The sequence below is a fragment of the Sphaerodactylus townsendi genome, linkage group LG13 (genome assembly GCF_021028975.2).
Source record: "Sphaerodactylus townsendi isolate TG3544 linkage group LG13, MPM_Stown_v2.3, whole genome shotgun sequence".
NCBI classification, from domain to species: Eukaryota; Metazoa; Chordata; class Lepidosauria; order Squamata; family Sphaerodactylidae; genus Sphaerodactylus; species Sphaerodactylus townsendi.
In genome coordinates this window covers 6,284,370-6,296,862 of record NC_059437.1, presented here as the reverse complement: position 1 = coordinate 6,296,862, position 12,493 = coordinate 6,284,370, and the positions used below count along the sequence as shown (strand labels likewise).

The 12,493-nt window shown below is 45.3% G+C and overlaps 1 non-coding gene across 1 annotated transcript; it reads left to right on the top strand.

Annotated features, from left to right (window-relative positions):
- Positions 1 to 12,104: 12,104 nt before the first annotated feature.
- LOC125443175 lies at positions 12,105 to 12,292 on the top strand. Its single transcript, XR_007246079.1, has one exon. It is a non-coding gene; the product is annotated as a U2 spliceosomal RNA (small nuclear RNA).
- Positions 12,293 to 12,493: the final 201 nt, after the last annotated feature.

Genomic DNA, 12,493 nt, shown 5'->3' with positions numbered 1-12,493 from the left:
CACACAAAGGAGAAAGGGGCCTCTTTTGTCAGACAGCAGAATCCACATGTAGATATGGAACAAAACAAGAAAAGGGGAGTTTTTTTAAGAGAGAGAAATAGATGAATTAAACAAAAAGGGAACAGATTTCCATTATATATTGTTGGCGGGGGGTGGGGGGGAGGAGAGGTTTAAAAGCCTTGGCTATGCTAAGAGGATGTGGAATGCAGCAAACTTCAGCCTCAAGTGTGCTTGTGTTGCTGTTGCGTTACTCAAAGTGGCGGGAAGTATCTCCCTTTTAGAGCGGGGAATCAGCGAGAGCAGACTCTTGGCTTAGCAAAAGGTCGAGCAAGCTCTAGACCTTGATTGCCTATTTATATGGGAGTCAGCTTTTGCAAGAAACTCGCCGGAGAGTGCATAAAATTTAACAGTTTTATTAAAACCTGTTCCCCGATCTCTCTGGGAATACCTGTGGATAGATTAATTGTAGCCCGGTACCTTTATCTCCTGGTTGAGGCCCGGTGGCGTAGAGCAATCACCTTAGCTAGGTGTAATGCCCTGCCTTCCTCCTTTAGCCTTGGACGCCACCTTGGAATTCCACATAAAGAAAGGAAATGCCCGCGTGGCAAGGGTTCTGTGGAAACAGGATCTCATATGCTGTTGGATTGTCCTTTTTATGAGATAGGTAGGAAGAAGCACATAATCCCCTTCCTGCATGGAAGTGAAGGCATTACAGATAAACAGAAGGTTACCGGTATATATCTTTTAAACAGCCCCAACTACGAGCTGTTGGAAGCGGTGGCTAAATTTTTAAATGGTGTTATTTTAACTCGTCAGAAGTTGTAAAGGCTGTTATTATCTTGCAGTGTTGATGTTAAACTATTTATATGCCATTAAAGGTTTTCGAAATCGAAATCGAGCAGTTTTATTAAGGGATAGTGGAGGTACACAAGCACACAATAAAAACCAGAGCAGCAGAACACACAGTCCTAGGATATAAACAGTTGGGAGGGGATAAGTCTGGGATAGATGAGGAAATTGTGGCGTAAGGGTTATAGTCGCCTCCTCTTGGAGTGGAATGGTCTGATGAACAGAACTGAGTGACCTGCGCTTAACTCTGGAAGCATAATGTATTGTGGAGCAATATCACATATAGAGAGGTGACCAGAGATGTTGAATACTGGCTATTGGGAAAGAGGGCTTCTTAGATGGAAAAACGGACCACCTCGGTACTGAATATGCAGCACTGTGCAAAGGCCTGTTCTATTTGCTGCCTCAGGAATAGTGATGAGCAGGGATTAAATCTGCAAAAGAATTAAACAGTCGGTGACAACCACATCTTAGGACCGGGGACTCTTTTGCAAAGAGGCCCGCCTAAGAACCCCTAGCAACCAGAGTTCTTGTCATGGGATGAGACGGAAAGGACGTGTGCTGCATCTAATGCATTGCACATGTTCGGTTGTGCAAGGATGTCTTGGTGGTGACCATGACCAAGATAATCCATGCTATAGTTTGCCTTATTTTTACGTGGAGCTGTGAAAGTGGGACAACAAAGAAACCGACAGGAAGAAAGTAGATTCATTTGAAATGTGGTATTGAAGGAGAGTTACCGAAACCAGGAACCACCCAAAGGCAAGTGGGATTCTAGATCAAATCAAGCCTGAACTTTCTCTAGAAGCACTGGTGGGATCCAAAACTTTTAGTAACCGGTTCCCATGGTGGTGGGATTCAAACTGTGGCGTAGCGCCAATGGGGCTCGGCAGGGCACGACGGGGGCGTGGCCGGGCATTCCGGGGGCGGGGCGTTCATAATTTCTCTGTTACTGTAAAAAACGCTTACTGTAAAAAAAAGTTCCTCATTTCCAGCTGGTATCTTTCTGTCCATCATTTTAACTTGTTATAGCAAGTCCTATCGTCTACTGCCAACCGAAACAACTACTTCTCCTCTAATTGACTACCTGTCAAATACTTAATACTTTCAAATACTTAATGTTGTTTCTACAAATCAAAAGAATGGGCGGGGCATTCCTGGGCGGGGCTGTGGCAAGGACGCAGCCGCTGCGCCGGTCCTTGGGCAGGAAACGAATGCACACAGGCGCAGGCTGTCACGCACGCCGGTGCACCTCCTGCTAGACTGCTTCAAGTTCTGTGTGCTACTGCTGAGAGGAGGGGCGTAACTAAGGCAAAAATCAGGTGGCAAAATCACCAATTAGTAACCCCCTCTCGGCACACACAAATAATTAGTAACCTACTCTCGGGAACCTGTGAGAACCTGCTGGATCCCACCTCTGTCTAGAAGCTAAAATGGCTAAACTGAGGCTATTATGCTTTGGTCACATTATGAAAAAACAGGAGTCACCAGAGAAGCCAGGAAAAGTTAAAGGCAGAAGGAAAATAGGAAGACCCAGCATGAGATGGATTGACTCTAGAAAGGAACCAGGGACTTCAGTTTGCAAGACCTGAGCTATTAATGTTAGGACATTTTGAGGTTCTTAATTCATAGGGTCGCCGTAAGTTGGAAGCAACTTGATGGTACTTAACACAAACACACAGTCTTTGGCCATTCCTGCACAGTGGCAGGAAATGGCTCTCCACTGGCATAATTCATGCTGGTGGACACATGAGACCGTTCACACAGTCTCATGTGGGCAGCGCCAAGGCTGCTGCGACCCACAGAGGCGGCTCCACATGGAGCGGCCCACGGGTCATCCCGTTCACCTACCTCTCCTCCCTGCACAGCTCTGGACAGCTGGGGGGACATGCCCACACTGCCCTCCAACCTCAGCTGTGCAGAGAGGAGAGGTAGGTGAACGGGAAACCAGAGGGGCCAAAAGCGGCGCCCTCATGCCATTGCGCTTTGCACCGTGCTAGCGGGAAGACGCCACTTTTGAAAAACCTCACTCAGGGAGCGAGTTACAAAAGAAGAAGAAGAAGAAGAAGAAGAAGAAGAAGAAGAAGAAGAAGAAGAAGAAGAAGAAGAAGAAGAAGAAGAAGAAGAAGAAGAAGAGGAGGAGGAGGAGGAGGAGGAGGAGGAGGAGGAGGAGGAGGAGGAGGAGGAGGAGGAGGAGTTTGGATTTATATCCCCCCTTTCTCTCCTGCAGGAGACTCAAAGGGGCTTACAATCTCCTTGCCCTTCCCCCCTCACAACAAACACCCTGTGAGGTAGGTGGGGCTGAGAGAGCTCCGAGAAGCTGTGACTAGCCCAAGGTCACCCAGCTGGCATGTGTGGGAGTGTACAGGCTAATCTGAACTCCCCAGATAAGCCTCCACAGCTCAGGCGGCAGAGCTGGGAATCAAACCCGGTTCCTTCAGATTAGATACATGAGCAGCATCTTTGCACCACTGGGGGGTGAGCAGCATCCTGTGGGGAACAGCCTATGACTTGCCCAAAAGCAAAACAGTGCATGGAAAGAAAAATACAGTCTTAACATCTCAGGAGTAGGTATCCCCAAGGATTGTGGGAGAACACATGCACACATACAGACACATACACACACATACATCTATTTCCATCTCCTCTCTTTCCTTCTCTCTTACCCTGGTAAGAAAAAAAATAGCACCTCATGAACAAGCTTTAAGTTTCCACGCCCAAATTTCATGACCACATTCAGGTGGCTTACATGATACATCAAAAATCCAGAAAAAAAGGACATGAAACGTTGGGGCACCTAACAGTTGACTCAAATCCCCCCCCCAAAAAAAATGTCCAGTAGATGCCAGGACTTTCACTCTACTTTTCTCTCTCTTGAACACACGTATGCCCTGTTCTTCTCCTTATCAAGCTTCCAAGACAACTCCTTGTCAATTTCTGCCTCTAATATACAGAGCTAAAAGAAAATAGAAATTGCTTTGCTCAATCACTCCCAAGTCCCCATAGCCTAGCGCCATTGAAGGGCTGTGATTGAAATGGCCATTTCTTGCCGTTTGGTCCCAGCATTGAGTGCTGAAAGGCGCACTTCCCTTGGAACATCAAAGTTCCATTTAGCTGTTGCGACTAAGAGTGATTAGACTTTTCCTCCATGAGCTTGCCTCATCCTTCTTTAAAGCATTTTATGAAAAACATGGCATCTTGACTGTATCTCTTTGCTTAGTGGTTTCACAAGGCAGTGGGTCGAGGAGGGGAGACAGACAAGCTAGCAAGCCCTGTGGAACACTTTGAAATAAATATGCTCAAGAGTGGACCACGCAGGAAAAATCCCATCTCACCCTCCTCTCTTATCTTCCAGCTTGGCTGTAGTAGAGCCCTACCATTGTTACAGATGGCCCTGGAGCAACTCCCAAACATGGCCCTGTGCAGAGGTGGGATCCAGCAGGTTCTCACAGGTTCCCGAGAGTAAGCGCCTAACCATTTCCAGTGCCGCAGAGGGTGCCACTAACCGGTGATTTTGCCACATGATTTTTGCCTTAGTTACGCGCCTCCTCCCCAGCAGCAGCTATCAGAACTCTGAAGCAGTCTAGCAGAGACCGGTGCATCGCCGTGCGTGGCAGCCCCGCGCCTGCGCAGACTGCTTTCCGGCCTGCTGACCGCTGCAGCGACTGTGTCCTTGCCACAGCTCCCGCCCAGGAATGCCCCGACTCTGGAACGTCTGGCTACTCTCCCGTCGTGCCCCGCCCAGCCCCATTGGCGCTACGCCACAGTTTGAATCCCACCACCATGGGAACCTGTTACTAAAATTTTTGGAGCCCACCACTGGCCCTGCAGTACTGCCGCAGAAAGGCCTGCCATTGGCTCCTGAGATCTCCTGCAATTACGAATGGGCCTGGAGTGGCTCCCAGGTTCTACTGCTAATGCAGCATAGTGGCTACACACCTCATTCCCGGCCAGGTCAGCAGCGGTCAGAGTTGGGTACAGAGCAGGGGTGGAAGCAACGGTGAAAGGTAGATGCGTTCTTTGCACGTCCACCAAAAAAAGCATTTTTATTTTGGAGGGAACTGAATACCCATTTTTATTTGTTCATTTTAATGTTTTTAGTTTTCAGATTTTCAGCATACCTCCAGTTTGAAGAAATATCTGTTTGGGTTAAGCATGCTCCCTATCTGTGAATTTAAGTATCCGCAGATGCGGGCACAGCTGGGAATTAGATGTACAGATAACATCAAGTTACACCACACTTGTAAAACCTTATAGTGATCTAACAATATTCTTATTCACCATTTCTTTAAAAAAAATTAAAGCTCCCTGAAGATGCGTTCTTTGCACATCCACCAAAAAGCATTTTTTATTTTGGAGGGAATTGAATACCCCTTTTTTATTTATTTATTTTAAAGTTTTTAGTTTTCAGGTTTTCAGCGTACCTCAGGTTTGAAGAAATATCTGTTTGGGTTAAGCATGCTCCCTATCTGTGAATTGAAGTATCCACAGATGGGGGCACAGCTTGGAATTAGATATACAGATAATATCAAGTTACACCACACTTGTACAACATTATAGTGATCTAACAATATTCTTATTCACCATTTCTTTAAAAAAATTTAAAGCTCCCTGAAGGTCGGGGGGTTAATGGCCACTGTGGGGACAGGTTTAGAGAAAATAACTGCCATGTAGTCAGGAAAATCAGAGTTTTCCCACCTACACAGCAGCCAATTAGGCTTTACTGTGATCTTTTCCAAAACTTCAGTGCAAACCATGTTTGAAAACGATTTGGGGGGGGGGGGGATCCCAGGAGGTGCACAGATATACCACAAGGCACTGAACCAGAGGAAAATAATCTGTGTAGAAGTGGCCGTAGTGATATATGAATTATTATCATTCCACGTTTTCCCTTCACCATCAGGAATCTTGTGCCACCTTAAAGACTATGTGCAGCTGCAGAACCTGTGGGCACATGGTTAGCAATACAGCTGATTGGTCCAGTTGTAGGCGCAGAAGATAGAAAGCAGAAAGAGGGGAAAAGACAGATCAGACTATGCTTCAGATGCCAGAAACTACAATTCCTATCAGGTTTGTCAGCATGGCCAATTGGCTGCTGGTAGGGGGCTGATGGGAATTGTAGTTCCCAGGAACATCTGAGAGCTTCTGGTGTCTACCCCGATGGCATTGAAGGAAAAGAGAGAAAGTAGAGGAAGAGAAAGAGAAAAGGGTTTTGAATTTAACAAGAAAGCTTATTTCTTCTTTCCCTCCATTATTTTTCCAATAATGGAGAGATGGCAACCATAATGCAGCTGACCAAAGAAATCATGCAGGCCTTAAACCTATTCTTTCCTATTGCTAGCGTAGCCTAATAACTCCAAAAAGGTCCCATTGTTCACAATGATACAAAATGTGCAAACTAAACTGTTTTTGAGATCCTGTTGTACCCAAGAGATACCTTAAAAGTTGCCCTCTTCCTGAGAACAATAGGAAGGCCTATGAGAAAGCTCAGGCTCTTTGTCTGAGAAATAGGGCAACTTGAAACATACATGATAAGAGGAACAAGGGGTTTTGGTTCATATAGCGTCAAAGAGTAAAATACTGACATCTTCCAATGAGGACTTTGGACATCCCCAAAGGGCTGTGGGAACAGGGAACATCTCCACCTTTTGTGTGATTGATTGATGATGTGGGCATTTTGGGGTGTATTCTTTGCTGCCATTTTGATATTGCTTGTCATTAATACTATAAAAGTGAGAACACACCGCCATTTTAAGTGTGGCTCCCCTGATATTGTCTTGCCCGCAGTTGGCCGAATAAAGATCTCTCTGATTTTATTCCGTATCGGCTTGAGCTTCTTTGAGCTTATTTATTTTAATTCGTTACTCCGTTGTAACACAGTCACCTGGCTAGCAACATGTTATACTGACCAACTACAATCATTGTTATCCACAAGCATGTCAAGGTACCAAAGGAAGCATCCTATTCTAGTTCGGGGTAGGGAACTTTAACACTAAAGAGCCATTTCGGGACCCGCTTCCATGGAAAAGAAAACCACTTGAGCCGCTAAATAATTTTTGACATTTAAAATAAAGATAATACTGCATATACTGGGTTTTTTTACCTTTACCCGCTTTCATTCTGAGAAAGATACGCCCACCTCTGCCACTCGCAGGCGGCACGGATGGGGCCAGCTGCTCGGCCCTCACTGCTGCCTGAAAGCACCTCGCCGCCTTCCAACGGGCAGGCGAGAGGGGAAGCCCGACGCGCACGCCCAGCCGCCACGGGCAGTTGATGCGCCGGCCTGCTGCCACCGCACGCCCAGCCGCCACGGTAGCAGGCACTACCTGCAGGGCGGCAAGGCGATAACAGCCGCTCGCTCATGGAGCCGCAGTGGGCAGAGAGTCGCGACGTGCCTTTGTTTGAGGTTCCCTACCCCTGTTCTAGTTTGACACCTCTTTCTAATCTGAACCCTTATTTTGTCTTGATCCTGTCTTTGACATCTCGAACCAGATTGGGCCTTGCCTTGCGGGAATGTCTTGGACTTTGGACTTTGAAACATTGCCTGGACTCTGTGCTTCGGTCTAGAACCATAGAATAGAATAATAGAGACAGAAGATTTCAGCATTTATCTCTGTTGAAATTCATTTTGTGGATTTGGGCCCAGGTCAAAACACAAACTACCATACCTACCTCCCACCAGGAGAGGAATTATGGTCAGGCCCAGTACACGACTGGGCATAACACACTGGGAGTTTCTCCTGAATTAGCACCGAAGAAATGAAGGGGAGCTGAGACAGAAGATAAAAAAAAGACAAGACTGAATTTCATAAGCCTGAGGGTTCCGTTAAAATATTCCTGTTTTGATTTTGCCTCTTCCTTATGAGAAAGGAATCCACAAATCTTTCAATTTTTCATCATTTTCTATTTCCTCGCCTTGAGTTTTTCCTATTAAAAATGTACATATTTTTCAACATTATGTATGCATCAGTTGTATATCAGTTGCAAATGGAGGATATAAATAGCATGTATGCAAACTTATGCTACAACCCCCACACACACACACAAACACACACACAAACACACACACCAACACTACAATCCCTCAATCCACACATACAGTCTCATGTGCTGTGGAAAAGTTTGTTTTAATTCTGAAATTACTGTTGCATATTCTACCTTCCTGAAAAATGCCAAAGTTCTGTTTAATAAGAACACCCAACCTGACAGGACTACAAGTTTGCTAACTACTATAACTTTTGGGTCATGATTCTGTCAAAGCTGTAGCAATGTGGAAAAAAACATTATGTTGTAGTTCCTGAGAGGAGTCAGGAATTAACGTGGAACACCCACTTTCTCTTTTTCTCCTCAGTTGGGCTGCAGCAGAATGAGAGAATGCCAAGAGCTCTGTAAATTAGTTCACATGAAGTTTAAAGTTTGTTCAAGGACTGAGCGGGTTTGAATATACAGATAGAAATAAGACACTTTAAAACACATTTTGAAACTTTTTAAAAATTCTAACAGACTGACATGGCGGCAAACATTAGGTCAATTAACTTTGAAGCTTTATTTATTTATTTATTTATTCATTCATTCATTCATTCATTCATTCATTCATTCATTCATTTATTTATTTATTTATTTATTTATTTATTTATTTATTTATTTGCCTGGTTGGTTGGTTGGTTGGTTGGTTTTTGTTTGTTTGTTTGTTGTTTGTTTGTTGTTTGTTTGTTTGTTTATATCCCGCCCAATCGCCGAAGGGCTCTGGGCGGGTTACAACAAGCTTAGAACATAGAAGAAGAAGAAGAAGAAGAAGAAGAAGAAGAAGAAGAAGAAGAAGAAGAAGAAGAAGAAGAAGAAGAAGAAGAAGAAGAAGAAGAAGAAGAAGAAGAAGAAGAAGAAGAAGAAGAAGAAGAAGAGGAAAAGGAGGAGGAGGAGGAGGAGGAGGAGGAGGAGGAGGAGGAGGAGGAGGAGGAGGAGGAGGAGGAGGTGGGGGAGGTGGAGGTGGAGGAGGAGGAGGTGGAGGAGGTGAGAGTTTGGACGAGATCCCCCCTTTCTCTCCTGCGTGAGACTCAAAGGAGCTTTACAAACTCCTTGCCCTTCCCCCCTCACAACAAACAATTCTGTGAGGTAGGTGGGGCTGAGAGAGCTCCGAGAAGCTGTGACTAGCCCAAGGTCACCCTGCTAGCGTGTGTGGGAGTGCACAGGCTAATCTGCATTCCCCAGATAAACCTCCACAACTCAGGCAGCAGAGCTGGTAATCAAACCTGGTTCCTCCAGATTAGATACATGAGCTCTTAACCTCCTACGCCACTGCTGCTCATACTGGGTGAACACATCATTAACAACCAGCGACCCATGCTGGAAAATAATGCTCTTCTCACAGTCAAGGGGAGGCAAACCTTTTCTTGCCCAAAGGCAGTCTCCAGCCAGGGCCTGTAACAAACCAAGATCTGTCCTCATGTCCACTCATTCACTTGTTCATTTGCCAATGTTATACATGCCCTCAAATGTCAGCAACGCCCTTCCACTCGATGTCTGCGCGATCTTTGAGGCTTCAGCTGTCCCTTCCCGACTGACCACTCCCTCTTTTTCTGGTCCTTCCACTGCAAACACCATGAGAGCAGAACCAGTTTATTTTTCCCACCTAGCCGCCTGATCTACCCACCTGACATCATGTCAGTGTTCAACTCTGCTGAGTCGCTGACCGCTGCAGCCCGCCTGTCTCGAAATGCTCCCACAAGCACGTTATCTGCTCATGGTATCGACCGGGTGCCATTCCGCCTGGGTTAATCAGGAGTGGAGTCCCCAAATGCCCCTGTTTTCTTTTCTGCACATGTACTGGTTGCTCAGAGCAGCTAGGGAGATGTGCACTTCGGGCCAAATGTTAGTGGGCATATCACGGGGGGGGGGAGGCTCTCGTTTTCCACAAAAATGTGAGAACATGAGTGGCAATGTGATGTGAGCAGGTGTAAAGGCGGTCTCCAGCAGTTCAAAAGGCAGGGTGGAGACGTTCTTCATCATCATCATCATTATCATTATCATTATCATTATCATTATCATTATCATTATTATCATTATCATTATCATTATCATTATCATTATTATCATTATTATTATTATTATTATTATTATTATATTGATACAAAAACAGTTATACACAGCAAACAAGATCAATATGCTGGATTTTGTTTGCTGTGTATACACTGTCTTGATCAAGCATCCTCCCTCCTCCTCCTCCTCCTCCTCCTCCTCCTGATGTATGATGATGATGATGATGATGATGATGATGACATGAATGATGATGGATGATGATGACTAATGGTAATGGTGGTGGTGGTGGTGGAGGTAGTAGTGGTGGTGGCGGTGGTGGCCACCACCTCACCACCACCACCCTGGCCTTTGAACCACCACCACCCTTCACCATCATCATCATCACCATCAATATCATCATCATGCATCATCATCTGCTGAGAACCATCATCACCTCATTACATTATTCATTGCATTGATTATTATTATTATTATTAGATTATTATTATACGCTATTATTATTATTATTATTATTATTATTTTATTCGATTTGATAAACTGCCCTACCCCCGAAGGGCTCAGGGCGGTGTACAAGAAAATAACAGCAAACACAGTAAAAACAAATCGAATAATCCCAGTTAAAAATAATACAAAGCCTTAAAACTATAGCAGCCGTAACCTTCAATAATAGTTAGCAACAAAAGACATCTGGCATCACACCCCAGTGATCAAACCCTGGGATGGGGCTGGCAGATGGTCGAATACACAGCCAGTGCACAGGGCAATAAGAGGGCAATAAGAGGGGCAGGCTCAGTGGCCGCCCCCCCCCCCCCAAAGCCCGGTGGAACAACACAGTTTTGCAGGCCCTGCAGAACTCTTTAAGGTCCTGCAGGGCCCTAACTGCTGGGGGAAGAGCGTTCCACCAGGCAGGGGCCAGGGCAGTAAACACCCTGGCCCGCGTGGAGGCCAGCCGCATCATTCAAGCTGCTACCCAAAAACAATAGCCAGTCAGAACGCAGGACACCTGGGATGTTTGCGCATGCACAGACACGCTTGCGTTGTAAATACACAAGACCCAGGCTCATGCAAAACATGAGTCTTCAGCCAAGTGAAGGGAGAAACCGGGATAAAATACACCCGGATACCGATTGTAACTCGATATAATTGTGCTGTGCGGAAACGGCCGTAAAGTATCCAGAACAGCCACTTCGGCTCCTCCATCAGTGTCTTTAATAATTGAAACTGAAAGTTCAGCACTCTTCCTCCCAAGCAAGCGGTCGGGCAACTTGGGAAGCAGTTGTGAATGTTAAAGGTTACGACATGAGCCTTGCTGTGGGGCGAGGGGAGAAATACATAATGCTAAAAATACTCCAGTGATCTATGTGTGTAGCCGTTGTGTCTGACAAATTCAATTAAGTCAGTCATACATCATTTCCCACCATGTTATTGATAGAGACATTGCAGTATTGGATTTTAATTATTCAGCCCGTATCGATCCCACAATAATTTGGCAAGAATGATTTTCAAGACGTCAGTCGCTCTTGCCCTTCCTCAAGAGGCAGCGCCTATTATCTAATTATAAATCTCACACTGTCATCTGACAAAAAGGTTAGATTTCTTCCCCATCATGCAGAGTTTACGACTTCGCAGACAAGATCCCCGTGTGTAATTCACAGTGACATGACGGGGGGGGGGGAGGAGACGTGAAATGTGGCGGTGCCCTTTCCATCTCTGTGGGAAGAAAATATTGCCCCATCAGAATTGCACAAATCCGTGCTTTATATGATTCACTGGATGATTACGGCGCAAAAGGCCGGATCCACAGATCTTGTTCACATCTTGCTAGGAGGAGGTGATTCCCACTCTTGTCAGCTGTAAAAATAATTGGCCAGGAGTTGGATGCTAGAAAGACCCTGTTGAATTTCTCTCTCTCTCCCTCCCTCCCTCCCTTTCTCTCTCTGCCCCTCCCCACACACACAACACTCTTAGAAATGTTCATGTCACATTTCCTCCATTGGTCAAGAAAGAAGAGATGGATTTATATTCACTTTTCTCTACCACAAGGAGTCTCAAAGCAGCTTCCAAACTCCTTCCCTTCCTCTCTCCACAACAGACACCTTGTGAGGTAGTTGGGCTGAGAGAGTTTGACATAGACAAGCCTTTATTGGCATACCAAATTACAATAAAACAATTGTCCATAGAAGACAGATAAATACAACAAATTTTCAGAGTCTTATCAATAGGCTTCTCGGCCTTTTGGCTAAGATCAAGTGTAGTATCTGTTCTTATCCGTTTAATACCTGATACGTCCTCTATTTGAGGACTATATATTAAATGGATTTTTGGGACTGAGAGAGTTTGGAGAGAACTGTGATTAGCCCAAGGTCACCCAGTAGCAGCAAGCCTTTATTGGCATAGACAACAGTACAACAATAATAAAAAACGGATTAAAAAGCACATACAATACAGGAAATAAGTGTTAAGTCGAAGGAAATCTACTGGTATTTAGTAATTTCATGGTCACCCAGTAGGTTTCATGTGGAGGAGCAGGGAAACAAATCCAGCTCACCAGAATAAGAGTCTGCCATTCATGTGGAGGAGTGGGGAATCAAACCCTGTTCTTCAGATT